Source organism: Hirundo rustica, chromosome 1, assembly GCF_015227805.2.
Source record: "Hirundo rustica isolate bHirRus1 chromosome 1, bHirRus1.pri.v3, whole genome shotgun sequence".
In the NCBI taxonomy this organism is placed as follows: Eukaryota; Metazoa; Chordata; class Aves; order Passeriformes; family Hirundinidae; genus Hirundo; species Hirundo rustica.
This window is the reverse complement of record NC_053450.1, coordinates 143,621,585-143,646,821: the sequence shown is the minus strand read 5'-3', so window position 1 is coordinate 143,646,821 and position 25,237 is coordinate 143,621,585. Positions and strand designations below refer to the sequence as shown.

Here is a 25,237-nt window from a genome sequence, read left to right as displayed (position 1 = left end):
AAATATAATCATCAAGATTGTATGGTCATGTCTATCTTTTTCCAAGATATTTGGATAAATGGCAGTTTCTTTCTTCATACATTTCAAGCTCTATTTATGTTGTTAAAAGAGCTTAACAAAATTACTGCTCTGGTAGGTTACCGCTGCTTTTCCTTAGTGGAGGGCAACAAGTGCTGAGTCAAAGGACTCGTGCAGAAGTTCCAATGGTCCAGGACATTATATTCATCTCAAACAAGACAAAAAATCCACATTTTAAAGAAATATTAGTATCAAGAATACTGTTCCTTTTTATTAGTGTTTGAGTTTTACATAACACCACTTTAAAACAGTCATTCTTTTTAATTTACCACTGTGGGGGGTGGGGAAATCACACAGAATCACATAAAATCAAGTTTAGTATGAAGCAATGACTGATCCCAAACCTCGCATTATGCAGAGAAAAACTGTGTAGTCAAATAACAGCTGCCAGCTGTGATTTTGAGCCAGAACAACAGCTTTTCTCAGCAGTGTGCTGGGAGACATCTCCAGAGTGTGTGGGATGGTTTACAGCGCTCAAGGGGAATGGGCTGTGTCGCTTCTGTGAGGGGCAGAGCACAGTGAGGGGAGGCAGAAGCAGAAAGATGGGGACAGAAATAACTACCTGTGCCCTGACTTGCCAGAGAATGTAAATCATCTGCATTGCAGCCATTTTTAGGATTTTTGCCTTCCTCCCCCTGCTAGGCTGGAGCAGCAGCTTATGCAAGAGTGACTTAGGTCTGAAAGGAGAGAGGAGTAAGAGCAGGGGCAGCCACGCAGGCCAGTCACTAACAAAAGTGCTTCCAAAAGTCCCCATGAAATATTATCTCTCCCAGGCAGCTGTTCAATACCTCATGATGTGTGTTAGGCACTGCCTTCCTGCCAGCCTACTGGACTGCACAGCACGTTAACCCCAGCTTACTTCTCTTTATTAGACTGTGAATTCAATAGCATCCCTCTCATTGCTCCACAGAGAGCCTCTCTCCCCAGGGACTCAGTGCTGCTCTCATAACCCTCACGCACCCCCAGCACCACCCAGGCCATCGTTCATCTCAATATATCAAGCACTCAAGTGCCTGGGAATGCACTCTGATCCACTACATGTAAGTAAAACAAAGGTTTGTATTATGCACATATCTGTGCCAAACAAAGAGTAGATCACTTCTGCTGATGGCAAAGTTAAATTAGTTAAATTTGTCACCATTTTGGTTGGAGAATTCTTTTGTCTGCCTATATGGAAATCTTCTGTTTGGTGACATTGTGTCTTTCAGGAATTTAAATCCAAATCCAAATTAAAAAAAAAAAATAAAAAAAAAAAAAATCCTGGATGTCCCTGCTCACTGAGAGCAAGTCCCTTGTACCCCACCACAGCCACAGCCTGACTGTGAGCTGGTACATGAGCACAAAACCTGCTGAAGAGTGCAAGCCCAGCAGAATCCAAGAAGAATCAACAGTTGTTGATCTGCTGGGGTTCTAACAAAAGAATGAAAAAGAAACAAATCTTCTGAGTGAGCAAGATGAATATACAAATAATTTCCATGAGGAATAATTCAAAGGAAATTTGAGATAATTTACTACAGTTTGGATTAGTCAGCATAAACAAAAATATATTTATTCACAGTCTTAAATCCAGGCTAGGACTAAGAGCCTGTCCCACAAGCCTCAATCTGCCATATAGCTGGAGTTTAGAATAAGGCTTCAACAGATCTCAGAGAATATTTTATTGCTCACCCCTTAGTACTGCAAACCCTCCTGTAAAGAGCCTCTTCTTGTACTGACATAAATGCAGATTGGTTTCCCTCAGAGAAGTGAAAATAGAAGGCAATAATTCCTTGGTGAGTCAAGCTGAAACTTTCTGAATTATTTAACAGTCATTTAGCCAAGGTCCAAAATTACCTAGAGTCTAGCAGAAGCTCACAGGTAACATGGAGGAAGGGCATAGTACTGAAGATCCATGACCTCCAATATTTATCTGTATGGTGTAAAAGTTACACTTACTTGTAATGGGAAAAATGAGTGTTCTGGAACACATGGACAGCAACAGCCTCTCCTGTCTGAGCTGCATCTGTTCACCACCTTTGGGGAGGATGGGGGCGTGCAGAAAGGAATCCTTATTTCTGCTAGAGCCATGAAGAACATGGGGAGAGACACCAGTCTCACCGCAAAAGCCAAAGCATTAACCAAAAGATGACTGTAATGAATGTCAGGAAGATCAAATTAGGGTCAAGATAACTTGGTGTCCTGCTTGCTTGCTGCTTACTCAGAAAGAATTTCCTCTTTATGTGAGTTATTTGCTCAAATGAGGTTTGTAAGAGCCCTTATCTGGCTCAGCCTCCAGGCAATGATGTTTGCCTCGCTGGTCAAACTATGTAGTCACTGAAAGTGGTGACAACATTCTTTGGGACTTCAAACAGGGACAAACCCTCAGTTCCTATAGTACTTATTTCCTTAAACTCCTCACAAATTAAAAAAACCTGTCCATTAATAAAAATTAAAATCAACTAAAATTATAACAATTGCAACAGCTATTTTCTTTTTTTTTTTTTTTTTTTTTTTTGTCCTGAAGAGAAGCCTACCCACATGGCTAACTTTATCTATCCTTTTATGCTAAAAGTCACTGTCTTTCCCCATTAACGCTGAGGACAAATATTTCATCAGCTTCTAAGAAAAATACACCAAGAATTTGGTCATTTCATATATTAAGCAGATTGACTCAGGTTTCCAAAGAGTTTCTGCTCAGTTTTTAAGCCCTTTTAGACTTGCACTTACCTACCAGTTCACCCTTTTCCTGATTGAATTTTGAGCCACTTGCAGAAAGACAGAAAGAATTCTTTATTTGCCGTGGTACACAAGATATAAATATACTTTCATTTGTAAATTAATCTTGTGCTGTCCAACTTTTTCATTGTCCTCAAAGATTCTTAGATTATTTTGTTTATAAATGTCATTCCCTTTTTTGTTTTTCTTTCTCCATTTCATTGTTTTCTGGGTTCTCCATTAGCCTTTAAATAGCGTCTTATCTAATTTTGTGAGACTATGGAATAAGCATCATATGAACTTTTGATTTCACACTGTTCTCTTCCTCCATCTTTGCAACCCATATTTTCCTATTCCATGTTTTAAAAGTGCCTTGTTTTTACAGTAGTCATGAAAGATGGAATCCTTCCCTGTGAGCGACTGTTAATGCTGGACTGCTGACAGCACAGCAGCAGAAAGGAAATGTACAAAGTGTAACCTAAATAAGAATTCTCCTTTTGTGGCAGCACTCTGTATGTCTGCCAATGCAAAGACAGCAGCACCAGCCCAGTTCACCAGGTCCAACCCACCTACTGTGTCTGGTGTTCTGCAGTCCAATGCATATCTAAACATGACTATAGATTTATCTCCTCACCATCTGCTTCTTTACCCAGAGATACAAATAGTGACCACCTAGTAGAATCTAAGCCCCTAAAGTATTCCTATAGAAGAGATACCATAGAAATCTGCCTTTATGTTTGGGTTTTGGGGGGATTTTTTCACTCAATGATTAATAATCACTCCAGGAAAGCAGCAAATATTTTTAGCATCAGAATTTAATTCTTTATTCATCCTGTGCTCCTCACTCCTCAATAAACATGTCCATTTGGAGAGCTAGCTTTATCCAGCTAATACCCAGCTGCTGCTGAGTTAACCAAACAGAAGCAGCAAGGAGGCAAAAACAGAGAACAGACCTGCCACTTACACACTTTGCAGCTAGTGATGGGCAGGCACCTGACCTTGCTGGAGATAAACAGTTCAAAAATTAGTCTTATCCAGAATATGTGTTTGTCCTTCTGTCTGTTAAAAAAAAAAAAAAAAAAAAAAAAAAGGAAAGGAAAGGAAAGGAAAGGAAAGGAAAGAAGGAAGGAAAGGAACAGGAAACGGAAAGGAAAGTAAAGGAAAGGAAAGGAAAGGAAAGTAAGGCCAGGAAAGAAAGGTAGGATTAACAAGACCCTTACCACTTCACTTTCCACTGTACCCCCTCGCACTGAACAGTTACCCACGTAAATTCCGGAAATCCCTTCCTTGGTACATGTCCTGACACCAACAATTTAAAGGAAATTAAAAGGACTGAACACTTTGGAAATGAGAATTCAAAACAAAAATAGATTTTGTAAAATCTATTTAAAAAAAAAAAAAGCGCAAAAAAAAAAAAGCAAACAGAAAACAAACGTTCCATCCCAATCCAAGGATGTAGAGATGCAAGCGGCAAGACATATTTTCATAAGATTCCTGCTTTGCTCTCCTCTCCCCACCCCCACCTTCCAGTCTTTCTTATCTAACCCACTCCCAAGAGATTTTCTTTTAGATGGAAAAACAAGGGAAAATGAATTTTCCATCAAATAGGATTTTTCTTATGGAAGTGATTATTCACTGACCCAAAGCACATCACAGAAGGACCTTTCTGTCCATGACATTCAGTTTGACCATGAGCACACTTCTGTAAGACTAAGAAGCTCTGCTGAGATTTTCAGAATGCAGTCTTCAAGCAGCCCTAATCAAATTCAAGACAGAGGTTCTTCATTCCTTGGCCATCTTATTGTTCATATTCCTCAGTTTATAACACTCTTTAGAGGAGAAATTAAAAGGGCAACATATTATTCCACAATTTCTATAATCAGGTGCAGCTTAAAGAGCTATTGATGCTATGATGATGTTATTGTCATGATGCTGTTCAAAGTGCTTTCTTCACAATAATCCTACTTGTAATTCTCTTCCAAATAAGTCTGGGATAAGGTTTCCAAACGCTGAGGTTTCCCCTGAAGCACAGACCAACTTTCAGTCATCTCTAGGTAAAGTTAATTCACAGTCTAGTGCAAAATCCATCTGGTCTAATTAGGTGACAGAGCTTGACTCTCCCTGTTTCTCACCCTTTTCTATTCCATCCTGTGCAAGATGGAATAGAAAACTTAAGTTTAAATGTTGGAGACCAGCAAACTGAAGAGCTGGTAAAGAAATCAAACAGGCTTCCTAAAGAAACTGATTTTCTTTCCATCAGACAAAACCCTGTGCAATGGAGACCCATTAAATGAATACATGAGGAAGCCGATCTGTAGTGCATCCAGCACAATGACTAAAAGAACGCTGTTAAATTTATCTATCCACCCCAAAATATATTTCATATAATGTGATAGACTGCTCAAACAAGTATCTCTCACTCAAGGGAACTGCTAAGGTATTTTGGTGCAATGTGGATACAAATTTAACAGATTTATACTTCAGATGGAATAACCTTTAGAGGTTTACCCTGCTTACGGTTTCAAAATCAGGATGTAAGACTACTGACTACTAATAGGGACTTTATTGATGCCTTTTCCAGTGCAGAAGAAAAACTGTATTGTACACTGGTATTGACTTTCACAGCTCCTGACTACTCTTTGTACGTGTTTCTTGTTTTGAGGGGACTTCTGACTTCATTGCATTCCTTATGCAAAGCCAGTAAAGTTGTCACCAAAGGGATTTTGGGTACTAAAAAATTTATTTGAAAAAGAAAGTAAAGTTCTATTAAAAAAAAAATCCTCTTTTTGCTTTCTGAATGAAATTGTTTAGGATAAGTACATATTTCTAGTGTCAATGGGACCTCTGGAACATTATTGATTTTAATTAATTTTTTTTTTTTTTAATTACAAGTTTCCTAAACATCAGTCAGTAATCAATACTTTTTGTTTCCATCTTCTACAAATTACGTGTATATCTTTCCTGAAGAAAGTTCTTGGAAACAGAGATTCCCTGAGCAGGAGCTATCTGAGACTTTCAGGAGGAAAAAATTCAGATCCTTTCCTGGAAACCCCCCACTGCAGTCATTCATAAAGCGGACTACTCAAACAATATAATGTCAAGTCAGCTGACCTCTACTCTCAAACAGGAATGAAAAAGAAAAGCAACATCTTAATTAGGAAGGCTCCAAATCATATATAAATTCATAAATCAATGGCAATCACTTAGGAGCTGATAGGGAACCAGACACTTAATCAGTGAATTAAAATAAGGTGCTTCATTCAGCTGTCAGTCTTAAACAATCTCTGTCACATGTTTTGCCACAATGTTCAGGTATGAAGCACATTTCAGGATATAGTTTGGAAATCCCAGGGGTATGGATAACTGCAGCACCCTTAGAAATTGCAGATGCCTTTCTTACTCCTTCTTTCTCCTAACCTTAGCACAATGAAAAGGTTCAGCAGTCTTCAAAACTTCCATCTCTCCCACAAAAACCTTTGTATTCTGAAAAAATTACAAACCTGGATTGGAGTAAAACATGATTTTCTTATGAAGGAATTTTATGGGAAAGAAAAAAAAAGGAATTAATGTTTTTCTGTTTCCTGGTTGATAAATGTCTTCCATAGCAAATGAAAATGGCAAAGCCTGTTCATATGGGAAGTCAGAGAATTTTGACTTTTTTCCTCTGAAAAAGTATTGATTATGAAAACAGCAGAATTCTCTTTCAGACAGCCACTTCCACAGAAAATCTCTTCTCAGCCCATTAAGCACAAGAAGTTATCCAGATTCTCCAAAAAGTTGACATATATCACACGAAAAGGCGCCATGAAATATTTTGTCTATATCATTGAAACAAAAAATGTGTTATTATCTTTTTGTAGTGTCTAGCAGTACCTTCTTGTCTTAGAGGAGAAATGCAATGGAAAAGAGAATTCCCAGTAAAACAACTTCAGGAACTACTGATGCCATGAGGCAATGTTTCCTAGACATACTGACATAAAACATAGCAGAAGGGTGAAACTTCCAATTTCAGCAAAGTCAGGACTTTTTCCCTTACACAGTGCTGGCATTTCAGCAAAAAATACATATGATTTTGTATGTGTTTGCATTTCACTTGAAAAATAAAATGGGTAGGATGAGTGTTTCCAGACAATTTCTCTTAAGGAGTGAAAATGGTTGGCAGAAGTTCAGTTCTAAGACCGTTGCTTGTCGCTTCGGGACACACATCTACCACTACAGAAGCAGACATTCTCCAGATCTGGTCTGAGAGAGCAGTAAAAGCTCATCACAGTGAAAACAATCTGACTTTGCTCTAAAAGAGAGAAAGCAGATATTCACCAAGCTATATACCACCTGGAATGGCTTTACAGGTCAAACTTCAAATGTATTCTATGAGAGAAGAGTTTATTTTCTTTTTGCTTCCAAGAAGCTCCTTATTCAAACAAATCAGTTTGTGGGATTTATGGCACCTATACCCATTGACAAGAGTCAATGCTACTTGTGTGTTGTCAGGCCATTAGATATGTTGCTAGGTGAAGGTATAAAGAAGACATCACCTGTGCAATAGATTTCTTCACCCAATGACAGCATTTCATTTTTTCCTATCTGGAGACAAAATGAATGCACCAAGGATCTTAGGAAACAACTCTATGAGATAAGATATAAGGGGGCTTTTGCCAGCTTAAGCGAATACAAGGTCCAGTGATATTTTCCAGCTGGAATTCACTTTTCTGCCTCTTACATGTGCACTCCCAGCCAACGTGTGAATTTGTCATCAGGCCCTAACAAATTGCTGTTTGTTTTGCAGACTGCCGATGTCATCCCCAGCAGGAGCGAGCAGAGTGCAGAGCAAGAGGTCTCACAGCTGGCACAGCAGCCCCCACTGACAGACACGAGCCAGCTGCTGGGATTTAGCATGTCCCTGCTCCCCACACAGGCTGATCCTGCAGCACAAACTTGCAGTCTCTTCCCAGAGTTTTGCCGTGCCTGTGCTCTGTAACCCCAGCTTCAGGAGAGGTTCCCTTTTTATAGCCGCATCTGCTCAGTTCTAGCAGAGAGCCAGACAACAGACCCAAAAGTAACCCAAGACTGCCAAAACCCTCTCAAGTAAAATCACCCTGCAAGTGACAGGACTGTGTCCTGTCCCCACATACTCTTAATCAATGCCAATTATTCATTTCTTTATAAGGCAGTATTAAGAGATTCTGTTACACATGTTGCGAGGACGTTGTCATTCTTTCAATTTCTCAGTCCACAATGGGAGTTATCTCCATAGAACAGCAAATTATGATGGATGAGTAACCTAAACCAGGAGACTTCTATGTTGTTTCTAGAATATAACTGGAAGAGCTTTCCCTAGATTTCAGAGCATAGTTGTTGGGTTCTTTTTGGTTTTGTTTTGGGGGGTTTTGGGTTTTTTTTTTTTCAAAAAATACATATATATTTATCACTTATAATGTGATTCCTCACCATAAAGAGGAACCCTTTTTGCCCTCTCATATTTAACACTCACGTGACAGTAGGCAGCATCCTCTCCTCTCCTCTCCTCTCCTCTCCTCTCCTCTCCTCTCCTCTCCTCTCCTCTCCTCTCCTCTCCTCTCCTCTCCTCTCCCTCAGTATTTATCTAACAAGCCTACCCATTTTTTAGTTAAAGAAAATCTTTATCATGGAGGAGTGAAGCTAAAAAACTCCTGCTTAGGCTATTCCTCTCTTCTTTTTTTTAACCTCTCTCCTTCTATTTCACTCTGGTGAGATGTGATGATGTCCCTTGTCCCTGATCAGTCTGTAACAGCCTGACCCCAATGTCTCATACGGTCTAAACATCACCAGGTTGTATCTGACACACCAAGAATGAAGTAGGTGATCTTTTTACCATCTCTTTCCCCACGAGAACTGCAAACCAAGCACTCATATGACAAAGCCATATGTGAAAACACTCTGAAGGCATCCTCCTTAAATTTATATTATTTATATTTATATTTATATTTATATTTATATTTATATTTATATTTATATTTATATTTATGGTTTTTTCTATTGCTAAGTCCACTGGAAAAAAAAATCAATTCCATTTCCTGATGCTCCCTGTAAGCTGAAATTAGAGGATGACCCCACAAACACAAATATAACAAATATACCTTTTCCAATTCTATCAATGAAGAAATAGAGGAAGAAATAATTTTCTGCTGCAAAACAAAAAATGTCCCAAACATTTTCTGTGAAAATAACCTTTTATCAAACACAATTATGTAGCAGATTGTTGCAACATCTTCTGTAGTGACCACAAAAGAAAAGAGTTAAATCTGTAAAATGAAATTGAAGTCTTGCATACATCCCTGAGAAAAACCCTCTTTCTCTCAAGGTGCCTCTCTGCCTTGTTTCCTCAGCCCTCAGGACAGAAAGGAAGCCTCACCTCAGGTTTGTGTTGCCAGACAATGATCTGTACTGTAGAGATGGGAATTCTGAATCTCAGCTCTCTGACTCTGCAAAACACATCTGTAGGCAAAGTCAAAAATGCATTTTGATAAAATTCTTCATGGCAGTATTTGTCCTGAAAGATTTTCAGGCAGACACAAGAAGAGGTGTAGAAATCTTACTTGAGTATCCAAAATTATGTTCAAGAAAGTACAAGGTACATAAGCATCTTTCTTCTGGCTGTTCTCAGGCACCTGTGACTCCCTTGAGTTGTTCTGGAAATCTGAGCAGTAACTGGATGCTGCTGGGTGAACGCCCTGCATAGGAGCACTGCAGATCGAAGGGTGGACAAAACATGATTGGCATCCTGTCCACTGCTTGGTGAATCCAGAGTGTAGCCATCAGTTTTACTCTCTCGAGGAGATCCCGCTCCAGACAAAGGGATAAGGAAGGCATCAAGCTGCCAGACAAATATCTCATATTTCTCTTAACTTCCAACCAACTTCTGTCACTTGCCTTTAAAGTGGCTGATTTTCTCTCTTAATCTTCATGTTATGGGAGGTTTTTAATGCTGCACACAGTCAGAACTTGTCTTGGGACATGATCAGTTCCAAGTGGGATAAGAAGGAGGAGAGAGGCAGATTTCAGGTTACTGGCTACTGTTGGTTAAACCTTCCCACTGAAAACCAGAGTGATTTTCCCTAGACAGAGGACTGAAGGCGAGGGGGAATAAAAGGCACATTGAATCTACACTGTGCGGGTTAATAGGTAGGATTCCCCTCAGATGAGAGTTTTCATATTGACCAGCTGCCCTGGCACCCAACAGGATGAACCCCTTTCTATACAGGGGAGAGAGGAGGGCTGCAAATTAACTTCCTTTAAAGCCAAGGCAGCCTTTTGCCTTGGTCAGGCGAAAGACAGCAAGGTTCTGGATGATCTTGCTCTACCCATTAGATTTTTACCCATCTTGAATTTTACAGATCCTCCAAATGAAGGAGAAAGATTTCTGCCTTGAGGCTCCTTTCTGAGTTATACAAAATGAATCATGACTTTATGCAAGAAACAAAGTTATCTCTTGACAGGAAAAAAGAAACAAGGAACGTCAGAGATTTAAAAAAAAAAAAAAAAAAAAAAAAAAAAAAAAAAAATGCAATGTATGGATTTCATGGCTCTTGAAATAAAATAAAATAAAAATTCAGACAGCACGTTGTGTCTTGGGTCATTTAAAATCAGTGCCATTTTTGTTCTCAGCTGTGTATTCTGCCCTGAATTCAGAGCTGTCACGGCTCTTTGTTCTTAAATCTCTGTGAAGCAATGCAAAGATGGAAGCTGTTCTACTTCTTCACCCTCACTGCCTTCAGGTTTATTCTCCTTCCCACTCTACTACTTCTCCTTGAGTTTTTTGGGGGTTTTTTTAATCCATTCCTCTTTGCCTTCCCTTTCAGCTGCCCACCCCTCCCATCACTTTCAGCACTATCCGCTGGGCTCTGCTCCCCTCAGCTCTTTGTATTTACTTATCACTTATCTTTCCCCTTTCCTGTCTTACGCTTCATGCATCTCACCTGCACTTTCTTGGTCCACGGCAGCAGTTTTACCTCCTGCATTTGAGTTTTACCTAACCCTGAATTATAGTTCTCACTGAGAGTTGCACCCTGCTATATCTCACAGAAACCAGGACCTCTGCTATACATACAGGTTTGAACTGTCCAGGCACACTTCTCCTCTAGTGTACTGTACATGGAGAATAAGCTAAAAAGGTGTAATTTTGACCTGTTCATTGAATTCAGGTGTTCTGAATCCATGCACACTGGCTACTGCAGGAACCAGACTGGACCCTAAGTGAAAGCATTGCCGGTAGGTTACTTTGCAGGGAAACTGCTTTTCCAAAGAATGGTCATTTATGAGAATCTTTCTGCAGCAACACTGAATATTGAAAATACTGAAAAAGGGGGATTTTTGAGATGAAAGAGAGAAAAATCTTCATAGATAGTCAGCTAAGATAATTGTTCTTTCATTTCCCTCATCCAGGCTCAGCTCTTGTCTGACTGATTAAAATGAGTCATTTGCATCTTCATACCATATCTTGAGCCTATTCAAACAAGATTTTAGTTGTTGGTTTGCTGTCCTCGATTGAGTGTTGTGCTGGTTTTAGTTGCTGGTTTTCCTTTATGGCAGCTAGTATGTTGCCGTGCTTTAGATGTGTTGTAGTCTGAAAGGTGTGTTGTTAAGTCTTAAGTTCAGTAAAGACAAAGACCATGTCCAGAAAATATTGTCCTTTCCCAACCTCATAATAAAAATCTGCACATAAAAATCTTGGAATTAGCTGGGAAAGGCCATAACCATTTTTTTTACTACTTAAATTTGACCAATATTTCCATTTTACCAATCATGCTTCTCCTTATTCAGCAATAAAAGGCACACAAGCATTTTCATTTTGCAAGAATACATTCAGGAAAATTCTTGTGAAATTTTACAAAATGATTTTCAAAAAAAGGCCGTGTTTTCCCTGCATAGGAGCATTGCAGATCAAAGGGTAGACAAAACATGATAGATATCCTGTCCATTTCTTGGTGAATCCAGAGTGCAGCCATCAGTTTTACTCTCTAGAGGAGGTCTCACTCTATAGAAAGGAAGAAGGAAGGCATCAAGTTGCCAGATAAATTAAAAAAAAAAAAAAAAAAATCACAAAGAAATTATGACCTTTCCTTTGCCACTGCCCTTGATTCATGCACTATGGTTCAAATTCTGCACTACTAGACATAAATGCTATTGGGCTACTTCATTTTGTACTAGCAAAGATTTGGGCCAAGTATGTAAGAAATTCTTACAGTTCTACTCAAATCTTCTTCCACTGTTAGAGAAAGGACAGGTGCCAGATTCTTTTTGGGGGTCCTCAGGGACAGGACAAGGAGCAACGTCCATAAATTAAACACAAGAAGTTTCACCTCAGCATGAGGAAGTAGTTCTTTACATTGAGGATGACAGAGCATTGGAACAGCTTCTCAGGGAGGTCATGGAGTCTGCATCTCTGGAGACATTCAAAACCCACCTGGGCACGTTCCTGTGTAACCTGCTCCAGGTGACCCTGCCTTGCCAAGTGGGTTGGACTGGGTGATCTCCAGGGGTCCCTTTCAACCCTACCAATTCCATGATTTTGTGAAATATATTTTCCCTGAAAAAAGACGTGCATTATGCTATGCAAAAATAGCCTTGCTTGTTATTCAGTACAGAAGGAGTTAAACTCGGACATATTGTACTCTCTGAACCTGAGAAATATTTTTGGAGACGTTGCTTTGGAAAGGGGAAAACCTGCTTGGCTTTTGTTTAAACTAGAACCAGTATTGTACTGGCTGGCTTAGGTTTTCAATGTATTTTCCAACCTGCTGGACACTTTCCACAAATATAAAAAGACACTGCAGACATAAATGAAGAGAAAGAGAATGTTACTTTTGTTCAGAAATTCCTCCCCAGGGGTTTATAAAGAAGGTCTGTACACATTTTTGTGTAAATATACAGGACAAATTTACTACAACAGAAAGGAGCAGTAAAAGAAAATTTATTATCATTTTTATCATTCCTGACAGTATTTCCAGCAGACAACCCAGGTCCATGAACTGTGACTCAGAATTTCCACACCCGGGAAAATTTGGGAACTGAAATTCACTGCTCCTGTCAAAGTGGTCTAAAAGAATGGACCACCTCTTCTGGTACACACTGTGTTCCTGCACATAGAGTCATAGAAAGAGACAGGATCTGGAGGAATGCTTTTTCCAGAAGCAAAATTAATTTCTTTTCCTGATGAGTTTAACTGAAAAACTAGATAGTTTAGCATGGTATGTTGTTTTGTTGGGTTTAGGGTTTTTAAACTGCTAGTTGTCTTTTTTTTCAGATTGAAGATTCTTTTCCTATCTGTTAACTCTGGATCATTTTTATTCAGTGCCACTGACATAACAGCTCAATGTCTAAGGACAGGGGTTGGGAGATAACAGCAGTTATCCTCTGAGCCAAATACTCTTCCAGAAGCAACAATCCCAGTGATTCACACTGTTGCCACACAGCATTTCTGCAGTATCTTCTTCACCCTTGAAATAAGCCTGTCACCTACACTCTAAGAACTGAAGAAATATATTCTGTACCTGGAATGAGAAAATTTGGGAAAAAAAAAGAACATTTTTCCATTGCAATTAGTTTTACTCATCTGATTTGCAGGTATTTCTGACCTATTCCTCATGGGTCTAATGGAAAACACGTATAGCCGAGTATAGCAGCTCGTACCACTGCATTGCTATGCAGTGCAGGACTAAGGGAGTTCAATAAGAGATTAAATACATCCCTAAAAAAGTATCTTTCTGAAAAAACAGAACTGTTTCTGTAATATATCACATGGAGTCTCCTTTTCCATTGACTGATCTTACTGACCACATTCTGCCCTTTGTTTGGAATATAACATTTGGCTGCTCTCTAACATTAAGCAGTATTGTTCCATTTCAGCTGCAGTGTTTCATACCTCCACAGTGCCTAGGGAGGGATGTAGTAGGTGTGTTCCAATGATTTTCTAAAGCCACAGACAATGAACAATGTCACCTGGGACGGTGGTCACCTCACACAGTAACCCTAGAAGAGATACAAGGGGTCCAAGAGGTTCAAGTCTACATCTTTTCCAAATTACATTTTAAAATATATATTTAAAAAAATTAAAAATAATTTTAAAAAATCAAGCCCACTTTCTGTCAAATTTCAACACCCTACTCTTGGTGCTCAGATCCTAATTTCCATCCACAGCTAAAAACTGACTTGTCAGGTGTAGCTTTTTTAAAGCTGAGGTATAAAACAAGTGGGTCTAGAAGGAGGAGTATGCACATGACAAAATATAACTATATTTATAACTAAAATCTGACAGTTCCAGGACTTACCCAAAACTCCTAAGCATTTACTTTTAGTTGGCTCCAATAACTTTTGAGTATGTCTGCTTATAAAACTTATTAAGGGGAATTTCATTGCAGCATTCTCCAGGCCTCCTGCAAAGAGGAAATATACTGAAATGAATTGCTTCTGACTTGAATCTTCACCAACATTGTTTATCTTTTTGGTGGCCTCTGAATGCAACTATAATATTACATCTGTGTTTTCAGGTTCCCTCCGAATTCTGAGATATATTTCTAGAATCTCTTCAATCATCAAAAAATTGGCAAACTCTTCATTTTCCAAACAAACTCTATTACCATTCACTGAATAACACAAGTAAATGCACTTAGCAACATGACTGAAACTTCTCTACTTCACAAACAGAAAGATAATGTTGTCCAGAAACCTTTTTAAAAAAGATCAAGGATGTGTGGATTTTACTATTTTTATTTTAATATTTTTATTCCAGCTACCAAACCACTTAGATCACAGAGATCTGGATTCATGGCAGTCATCATCTCGAGAAAGCATATGACTTTTCTCACAATGCTGCAAACGCTCTTCCCTGGGGTTGAAAGTGAAGACACTCTGCAGTACTTATTTTCGCTGTGATACTCAGCTGCAACAAATTGGTCCCTTCCACTCATTTTCCTGAGCCTGATAAGCATCCTGCACGAAATTTTGGGACAATAGAGGACTCCCCATATGTGAGGCAACACTTGAAAATTTTGATGCACATTTTATTTCTCCCTTGGAAGATGGCATTTGTTAATAACTATCATGTCTGTGAAGTAGAAAACAAAATCAAATAAGCAACAATGTAAGAATCAAGTATCAAGAAAGTGCATGATTAAATTGATGAGTTTCTTTTGGGCTTATCACCATGATTGCACCCCAATGTATGCACTGGATATGCACATAATTAATACATGTAATTTCATGAGAGTATTTGTAAGGTTCTTAGGAAATTTTAAAAACTGGACCAAATTCAGGCAAGAGAGATAATTGCCAAATTAAAAGGATTTTTACAGGCAATTCATGCATGGAAGGAAAGAAATCCCCTTTATGACTTGAAGAAAAAATTCAAGGAGAATCCTCATTCTTCTAACTAATTACTATTTTTGTCAGAAATGTAAGCGATTGTCATGACACATCATAAATTACTGATAACATATCACCAGTGAACATTTGTAAGTGAGATAAATGCAGAAAGTATTTATACTGCTTCCAGACCAATTAACACTCTGCTACCCCTCACCACCCAAGTTTGCTGGGTTTTTTGATCTATTGACAATTTGAAGCTGCTGTCTTTAAATAATCTTACCCATTGAGGGGTATTATTATCCCACATGCACTGCAGAATTCCAAATCCAAGTCAGTTATGAAATTTTCCCCCAGGTCCCTCAAAAGGGGCCCTTGTTGACTTCTCAAATGCTCCTGCAGCCAGCGCCCACAGTTGCTCTGTGGAAAAACGTGACTCATGCCCAGTTCATTCATTTTAAATTCTCTCCAGCTCAATAACTTCTGGCAGTCATTTTAGCCATTTCTGGGTGTCAGGAACACAGGCTGTTTTATCTGGATGTTCTCTCTGGCTTGTAAAACGGAGGAGCTGTATTATCATTACATTCCCATCAATCAGGTGATGTTCACCAAATATTACAGATGAGCCAAGAAAGAACATAGCAAAGCAATGAACTGGTTTTCCTGCTGCAATGGCTGACCATTCAGTCATTACATGGTAATATATTGGAAATTAAGGAATTTTAAGGCAAAACTTCAGTGATTTCCTACAGCACAAACCGTTTCTGAGCTATTCTAACCTATTATGCCTCAAATCAAACCTTGAACTTGTATCCCAAGAATTCCCCCTTCTCTAACAAACTCAGACTGACATTGACTGGCATTGCCTGAGACTGCTTTTTGGAAAGGTAAGACTGTGTGTTCCACCAACCACACTGCTTCTTCCAGCTGCCTTAATGTACACATGGCTTCTCCTGAGAAACACCAGGCAATGAACAGCCCCTTCGCTAGGAGCTGCCACATCTGATCAATTCCCACCAAAATAATAATCCTATTCTGTTCACGATACATGTGGAACTAATTCAAAACCAATAAATATACAGTCCTATCATCTACTGAAGCAAAATGCTATAATTCACCACTGTCTTCTAGACAGAGGGAAATAGTAAGATAGCATTATCCAAATGGCAAGCCTTTAAATTTTCACAGCCTTCTAGGCTGCATGACGTACCCAGCGTGTCCTAAAGTGCCTTCTCAGATCCAGAGGCTGGGAATGTTTTGACACAAGTTTGGATTTATTAATAAACACATCACTAAGGCTGGGGAAACAAATACACAAACTGTAATTTTATTGTTCTTTCTGTTTTCCAATACTTCTGCTCATCAGTCTACCAAAAATTTTTGTTTTCCCAGGAAAATGTGAAGCTCGAGTCAATCTCCCATCCTCAAAATGCAAGATATTCTTTTAGACTTTTCTGCAACACCTGCATATTTCTGCATTTAAAATTAGAAAAACACTGAGGAGTCCTGCCCCCTTTTAATATTTTTTTGAAAAACTTTCAAAAGTACTTAGGATGCTCACAAGCCCCTGCACAACTGGCAGAACCCACATCTAACCTGCAGCCATACTTCACAAAGTCATCTATGTGAACACGATTTGGACAATTTGTCAGATACAGGATTTTTAGAAGAATTTATGTAAGACAATATTTGGAAACAGTTATTTAAAGTGAGTTCAGGTGAGATCAGAACTTGCAAAAAATGTAACAAAACTTTTTCAAACCTTCCATTCAGCTATCTCAGTACTTTTTTTGCTTTGATTCATCATAGCTACTTTTAGCCACCTAGAAATTTAATGTCTCACCTAAGGTACCCTTTCTTATTTTGGTCAAAAAAATATAGTTACTCCACCTTAGGCCTACAGCTCAATTTCAGATTTTGCATTCTTCATGAGACAATAAAACCAGAGGGCATTTCCAGTCAGTCATAGGGCACCTATGATTCAAAATTCCAATAAAATTAGATGTGAACTAGAACCCACCTCTATTTATTGATAAAGGGAATCAGGCATTTAAAGGTCAGTGATTCCTTTAATGCATTCCCTTTTTGTTTACTGTAGCATTCACATTACACTATCAAAAATACACTGCTCCAAGAGACAATTTTTTAAAAGATAAAATGCATTTTCTTAAAAGATACCCAGGGATGTATTTCCAGATTGTCATGGCTCTGGATACAACTCAGCAACACTATGAAATAACACCACCATCCAAGTCACGCAGCTGTGTGCAATTTTATCCATTTCAAGCAAAACAAAGCGTCTTACCCAGGCAAGAATCACTGGAGATACACTTCACAGCATTTGCATGGCAACAACAGCACTGCACTTCAGGTAGTTGTTCAGGTGGGAGCCAGGTGCAATCAATGACACTGAACAGGTTCCTCCATTAAGCACTGGCTTTCTCTCTGGTTGTTTCTTACGGATATGTGCCATTGATTGGTCTGGTACCACTCAGATTACTCTGTGCAGTTTTCCTTGGTATTAGACAGGCATTAATACTGCCTAAAATGAGGGCATTCCTAATTAGGAAATTCTAGTCTGCGGGCTGATTTCAATTCCTATTGATTTTGATTTTGATTTTCCTCCTATTAGGAGAAGATTAGGTAGCAGGTTGTGCATGGGTGTGTCAGGAAAGTCAGGGAAGAGAGATCAGTAGTGAGTGTTTATTGTTCTATCTGCACTTTCTCAAGGATGAACTCGAATAGATTGTTTGAAGGAAGGTTAATGAATTTAGACCTGGGTTTACAACAGCTGCCAGCATAGGGGGAGAGCAATCTGCCCGAGGTAAGGAGAGGCTCTTAGAGTAGCAGGAAAGCACATGCTGAGAATTCTGCCTTTTTGACAGGTCAAGTAAAGTGCAATTTATGGCATCAATAAACAGACCTGCCATTATTATGGATTAACCAGACTTTCCTTCATCCAGAGGCTTCTGCATTACTGGAAAAAGCGTATATTATTCTGAGACCTTCTGAAATAGGCAGCTTTAGTTGGAATATGCAGGGAAAGCAGGGGGAAAAAGGGAGACGGGATCATCACAAATTCAGTTTTTCTTACTGTTTCATCAAAACATTCCTATACATAAGTAAGTTCACTTTTTTCCAAATATTAAACTCTTGAAGGTTTGGGTTCTTTATCCATAGAGAAATTTTCCTTACAAACTCTCCCTTATGCTCTCACCCATCTAACACTTACACATGCATCCGCCTGTTCATCTCTCCACCAAAATAACAAAACAGGTGAAAGCCTCATTTGTCTTTACTTTTTATGGAGGTGTGCCCTCCTCTCACTTTGGGACAGGTTTACATGCCCAGTCAGAGATGAAATCACATTCCTTGGCAAGTTTAGCATGTGGTAGTACTGAAGTAATGGGTCTGGAGCAGTATCAGGGTTGAGCAGCCAAATGATGAACACATGGTAAATTCCATGATTATATGTGAGAGCACGAAGTTAAAGTTGGCAGCAGGAGAGAAGTTATCTTCATTGAGAAGGAGCTGGACACTGAAACCACTTACCCCTGAAATCAGGGACTTGCAGGAACAGCTCATCTTTAGCTCTGTATTTGTGAGACAATAAGAATTACACAGCTCCAGCCCTCATTGAGGTTTTTTAAAACTAATATCTAATATCAATAATAAAGAACCTTATTCCTTCATTTTTTAAAGCATATTCCCATATGAAAAAATAATTCAGCCTTGCTTGAAGCCAAGCAAAACTATTTAGATTTGGAAAAATAGATATTATTGGCACAAAAAAAGAATTAAAAAAAATAAATAAAATTTTAAAAAATCACAGCACTTGCATCAGACCAGAAAGTAAATTATCATTTCTTATAAGTTTGTTGCTAGATAGGATGAGACATGAACCTCACGCCAGTGTTTCATTTGAAATGGGACAATGGGATATACTTTCTTGTGAAGATTTTAGTTAAAGAAACAAAGCATTTAAAAAAAAAAAACTACAAACAAGCAACACCTGTAAGCATTTAAACCACATATTTTATAAATATATGTAAATATGCATATTTAATTTCTTACTCCAAGATTCTTGTTAATGTGTATTTATGGGGAAAGTTCTGCTACCTGAAAATTAAATGAAAGAGAGAAAAACCGAGTAAATGTCAGTAAATACTTTTATAGCTATTTTAAGTAGCTATTTTGTGCTGCTGAAATGCTAATTTGTTTAGGGAAAATGAAAAGTAGTAATTTATTTAATGAAACAGAAAATGTCAGGATCACATCTACCATCTGGCTTGTCTTATTCAGGTATACTATTCATTCACTTTTATCCAAATTTATCCGAGATATCAGATGCCACCACAATCTGTGTTTAACGACAAATATGTGAATATTCTTCTGCGTCTGCATACTTTCACAAATGCCAATAGAGCTGTTGGTGCCATCTTGTCACCTATGTGATCCTTCTTCCCTTCTCCAAGAGAAATTAAACAGACCAAACACCAAGAAAAGAAAATATGCTAGTTGAAAGAGTCCCATGGTTTTCAGATGTAGTATTTCTTTGCCATTTTTACAATGGTGGTACGTAGGCTGTTACAGGCACCACAAAACACAGGTAGGAGATGTCCGAGTTTACAGCCAGGTGTTGTACATTTATCTGTCTTACACTCGTGGCCCCAAGGTTCTGACTTTCACATACTCATATTCCATGCCTGCAATTGCCCTGTCTAGTGCAATATTCACGTCTTCTATTTTTGCCACGGAAAATATCTCCTCCACAAGACACTGAATGAAGACTTTCCACACTCCAGCGCCCTACATTCTGTTCTTTAGCTCCCCGTCACAACCCTAGTTTTTTTCCTCTAAAGACTAATTTCCACCCCCAAAAAATCCCAGTTTTCATCATGTAGATAGGATAAATTTTGGACAAGACCGAACATACAGAATAGAGGAGACCCATTAGGAAACCCATAAGGATTTCTGTCCCCATATCAGGTACCATTCATCATAGTTTAGACAGCTCTCCAGTGTTGGAGGTGTGATGGAAGATTTGAGACATCTTTAATCTTATCTCAGTGGTAGAGTGACATAAATTTGAGTGTAAGCTGGCCACCAGACACCAGCCCCAGTGGCTCCCACACCCTTGTTGTAGTGGTATGAAAGCAATCTCCTGCACTGTCTGTGGTGTTACAAGCTTTGCATCTCATAAAAGTGAAAAGGATGTGAGAAAAGAAGCTGTAGTCTTTTAAAAATAATCATGTAAGCTTAATAATACCTTACCGGTACCTTACATCTTTCTGGGATTTTTGTGGGTTATTTTTCCTGCCTTTCCTAAGAAGTTATTTTTAAACTTGCTTCACTTGCACATCACATGTTTCCATGTGTAAAACATGGAATGTTTCATAAATGGAAATACAGTCTCAACTACTGAGTGTTTCCCCAAGTGGTAAAAAGTGTTGCTCTTAGTTACTCATGCATGTGTGTTATAAACCTCTGTCTGAGGCCAAGGACTTTTGACCTGTTTGCTCTTCAAAGTGTAAGCCAAAACTCTTTCCTGAATGATCTCACAACACAATATGAAGGGCTGATGAATGTGAGGAGACAGCCAGTGGTGAGAAAAGAATTGGACAATCTTCCATCTAAATATGCAGCTCTACCTTGTATTGCCTATTTAGGCTGTTACTGCAAACCACCTTCTAAAAATCATTTCAGTGCGTTTACTTTCAACTGATTGTGAATTTTGGAACTGTGAAAGAAAGAGAGGAGACACCTGTGGAATCTCAAGGCCTGCAGAACTAAAATTTTCTGGAAGAAGGTAGTCTTGTAGCACTGAGATGCTGATGAACAGGAAACAGCCAGTCCCACAGGCTGCTCCAGTACTACAACAGCCATCATGAGGAGGGTCTGGTTGCTGTGCACTTAGAGATCAAAAAAGATCTGATAGTTAGAACATTGCAGACTTGTTCCTCTCTTTTCCACTACTACTTAAGTCAACATTTTCAAAATTAAATATTTCATCTTCAGCATTTGAAATAGTTTTTCATTTCAGAATTAAACTGGATTTTTAAAGGGGTGAAATAAGCATGGTGGAATAATGTCATTGTTTCCTTTAGTCCAAAATACTTTTTCTGGTTTAATATTATTTTATTTTATTGAGAAGAATTGCAAAGATTTGTTATCCAAACAAATAAAAAATCTTCATTACTAATGAATATAAATAAATGTGAAACTGGAATGAATTAATTGCAAGTAAGCAAAGATCTTCTTAAGCTAAAGAATAAAGTAAAAATAAATAATTCCCAAAGTTTGTTACAAAATCCATACTTAAAACTACAACTGCAAATGAAATTTCATAGAATTAGGTAGCTAAAGAAAGACATCCTTAATTGATTTACTTTTATGCATTTTTAGAAGCTAGTATAAATGCATTTTCCCATCTCAGGGAGCTGGTTTCCCACAAATATTACACTCTACACTTTGGAAGTTACATAATATATTGGAGATTATTATATATATATGTAGCCTGCTTCTTACATACATCCGACCATGCATAGTCTAAAATGTATGAGGTTAAAAAAAAAAATAAGGTGGAGTTCCTCACCAGCAGAGAAGAGTGTTCTGTCAGGCTTTGTCTTCTTTTGGCACCTGAAAGTTCATTATTTGGTCTGAAGCTGCTGACTGGGATCCCCCAATACCAACATAAGCTCCTTTGGAGTGAAATTCACCCATCTGAAATAAGGGACCCAAAGCAGGTCATCTGAATTAGCTTCCATTCATTATAGAGGAGACTAAATAATATATTGTGCAATTTTGGAAAGCAAAATTAAGATGAAATTAATTGTATCTCTTACCATATAATGTTTGTTTTCAGCAACAGGAAAATAAGCATAAAATTAAAGAAGTAAAATCCCTTCATTTTCTACAGACCTTTAGAATTCCTGGGCTAAAAAGTGTTGTCAAAAATTACAGAAGAATTTATCCTTTTTATGTAGACAGTCATTGTCAATGACCAAGTATCTAGGCTGCTGCAACTTACTCCCTTTATCATTATACTTGAATCTTAACTGTAAAGTTTCTTTCCTATAGTCTAAGGATTCAAAATGTATCGTGTCAGAAACACAAAACAATATTTCTGTTCCTACAAATTTTCAGTTACCACATTTTGTGCTGTATCTTCTTGTAGCAAACAAATGCACAAACAAATACACAGTCTTCTACTAAACCACCTTAAAACATAAACCTTTCCATGGTGCTTCCTTTGAGAGGCTGAGTGTTGAGAGTCCTGCTTAGATCAGCCATTCTGTTCAAGTTCCACATTACCTCCCTGTCTTTCTCAACTTCAAAAACCTGCTCTGCTCAGTGAATTATTAAGACTTCCATCCTGATCTGTCCTCTATACTTACAACAATATTGTATAATTGGAAAACTATTTAGCAACAGGCTGTGAGTAGAAAAATCAATAAGCCTTGATAATGAGATCTGTCTTACATGTTCCTAATCAATTATTAAAAAAAAAAAAAGTATATTACAGAGGTGCTTCACATGTTACTAATCTTGCAAGCTGATGTTCTCTGCTCCTATTTTACTAATAAGGTCTTGTGAGGAAGAGTGAACTCTGTTTAAAATATCATTCTTCTCCGTTTCATATCCTGCCAAGTCCCTAAGCAAGGCCGAAAGGGCACAAAGTTTTTGTGAAATAATCAACTATCCCTTACTCAGAAAGTTGATGATATTATCTCCACTGATAGAGCATCTGTTTTCTACCTCATTAATCACAAACATTGCAATGCTCTAAACCCTGTTCTTGAATCTTAAAGAAACAATATTTAGCTTATTTTGGCCTTATCTTTTTGACAAGCTCTGCTCTGCCAACTGTAATGGCAGAATTGTTTTCCCTTCATGTCCCAATAATTCAGTATATCTATGTATAATTCAGTAATCTATACAAAGTAATTTTTTTTTGTTCTTCTTTTGATCAGATTATTTCACTTTTGGAGAAAAAAACTTCCACTGAAATGCAGATTAGACAGCTCTCTGTGATAATAATTTTCTTTTAATTTTTGCTTTGTTAAGTCTTTTAATACCCATCAGAACACCTGGGGTACCAATATGCCATTTAGACCTTGCCCTGTGCTGAGTGCTGCACTGCCTCACAAGACCAAAAGTAGAAGGAAATTCTGAAAGGTCAACCTGAAAGTCATGTTTAATTCCCCTTTATTTTGGTGTCACCTGTAACAAAGTAAATGTTTTATTGTTAACTTCTGCAATGCACAAGATGATTCATCTTCCTCTCTCAAAATAATAGACAGGAATTTACAAGAATGGAGTCAGGAATGCAGGTGATTACCATCATGAATAAAAAGAGAAGGGATTTTTTTTAACATTTCATCATTTTTTTTCTCTCAATTTCTCTGTATTAAAGCATTTTTTAGTCCCATTTCAACTATACAGGACTTTAGATGTAATAAGTCAGACCTGAGAAAGAAGTAACGGAGCATGGCAGGTTTCAGAATAGGTGGTAGTGTTTATTGAGATAAATTATATGATTTACAAAGTACTTATTATGCTGAATTTGAAACTGTTACTCTTCATCAGCACAATGGCACATAAAACTTCCTTAGCAGGTCACCAGTAGGGATTTTTAAATGCCTTGAAATGTCTATTAATCTAAGTTATTATCCAGAGTCTAGAAGTATTTGATTATTTAATTGGAAGCTATAACTACTTTAAGAGCCATGTTGTCAGTGATCACCTCATACTTCTGCGAGCTTTGTGTGTTTTCTAAGGGAAGGCAAATGATTCACAAAAAAGGTGAACAGCTGAGGAATGAAATTATGCCTTTTTTGTCTTTTCTTAGACCATGTTTCTTCACATTTGTCCTGATGTGAATGATTTGGACATAAAGGCATGTCAACAAAGACATAAAATGTACAGAATTATTTGCAATTAATGGCAGCCACAGAAAAACCCTGAAAGAGGGTGCAAGGTCAACCTCGAAAACCAGAGAGTCTAAGATTGTATTCAAAAAATTGCAAAATCACATTATCAATTATACATGTTTTGGGATGGTTTAAATGCAATTGCATTGTATTTTTGTTCTGGATTCTCAATTATCCATGATAGGATTTGTATGAGCTTTTTGAAATTTCTCCACAAGAGGAGGACTAGAAACTACCTTTGGTAACAATATCTGCAATTCGGCATCTGCTGAAGACAGGTTCATAAAACCCATCAAGTACTGGGGAAACCAGCAAGCTCCACACCCCCCCCCCCCCCCCCCCAATTAGTTGGTAATCCCACCTAAAAAGACCCTCATTTCCTAATGATAAAAGTTGATACCTCAACAAAAAGAAACATTTTCTTCAGGACTATCATTTGACAGTCATACTCAAACTTTTACAGCTCTTATTTCATTTGAATCGTGTCTGTTCTTGCTGCCTTGACTCAAATCAACAGCTGACCTCATTATCTATGATCGTCAGTGCGTGTACGTGTCAATAGCTACAGCTGATTACAAACTTAGAGATCTTCCTCCTGCTCTTATCTTTCATTTTGATAAAGTAATTAGGAATCTTGTGTAGTCAGTGCTTGAACTAACCAGTGCTAAGTTCCTAAAGCAATTAAAGAGGTCCAGGAGAGACTAAATAATTTTTTTTAATACATACAAGTATGCTTCTGAAAATCAATCCAACCTTAGGAGTTGGGTTGGAGGGACAATTCAGGCACAGATAAATATGTATTTATTTAACCATCTAATGTATTAGAGACAAGCACAATAATATATTGATGCAAACTGCATCAAATATTAATTCAAAATAGACCTCATACAGCCCAGTGATGAACAAGAATCATTTCCGTAGCACAGATATAAGCAGGGCCCAATGTGCCATCAGTGGTAAAGGGTGATAAAGTGATCTGTTCCAGATCAGACTCTCTTGTGGCCAGTGCTGAGCTATATAAGAATCATCTATGCTGAGATCAATCGCTGCAGGACAGCCTCTCAGGCGTGGAGTTACTAAGTCTGTGCAGAGGCAGCCTCAGGAGGTTTTCCTTCAGGACTGGAAGCATTCCCAACACGTCTCAGCAGGGAGCACACAGGTGCCAGAGCAATGCATAAGCTGAACAGTCTAAA

At 38.2% G+C, this 25,237-nt stretch overlaps 1 long non-coding RNA gene across 1 annotated transcript; it reads right to left on the bottom strand.

The window, feature by feature from the left end:
* Positions 1–13,216: 13,216 nt before the first annotated feature.
* Positions 13,217–17,533, bottom strand: LOC120764365 (uncharacterized). The gene is made up of 4 exons (XR_005704209.1): positions 17,417–17,533; positions 14,079–14,183; positions 13,673–13,779; positions 13,217–13,301 (listed from the first exon to the last, which is right to left on the bottom strand). It is a non-coding gene; the product is annotated as an uncharacterized LOC120764365 (long non-coding RNA).
* Positions 17,534–25,237: the final 7,704 nt, after the last annotated feature.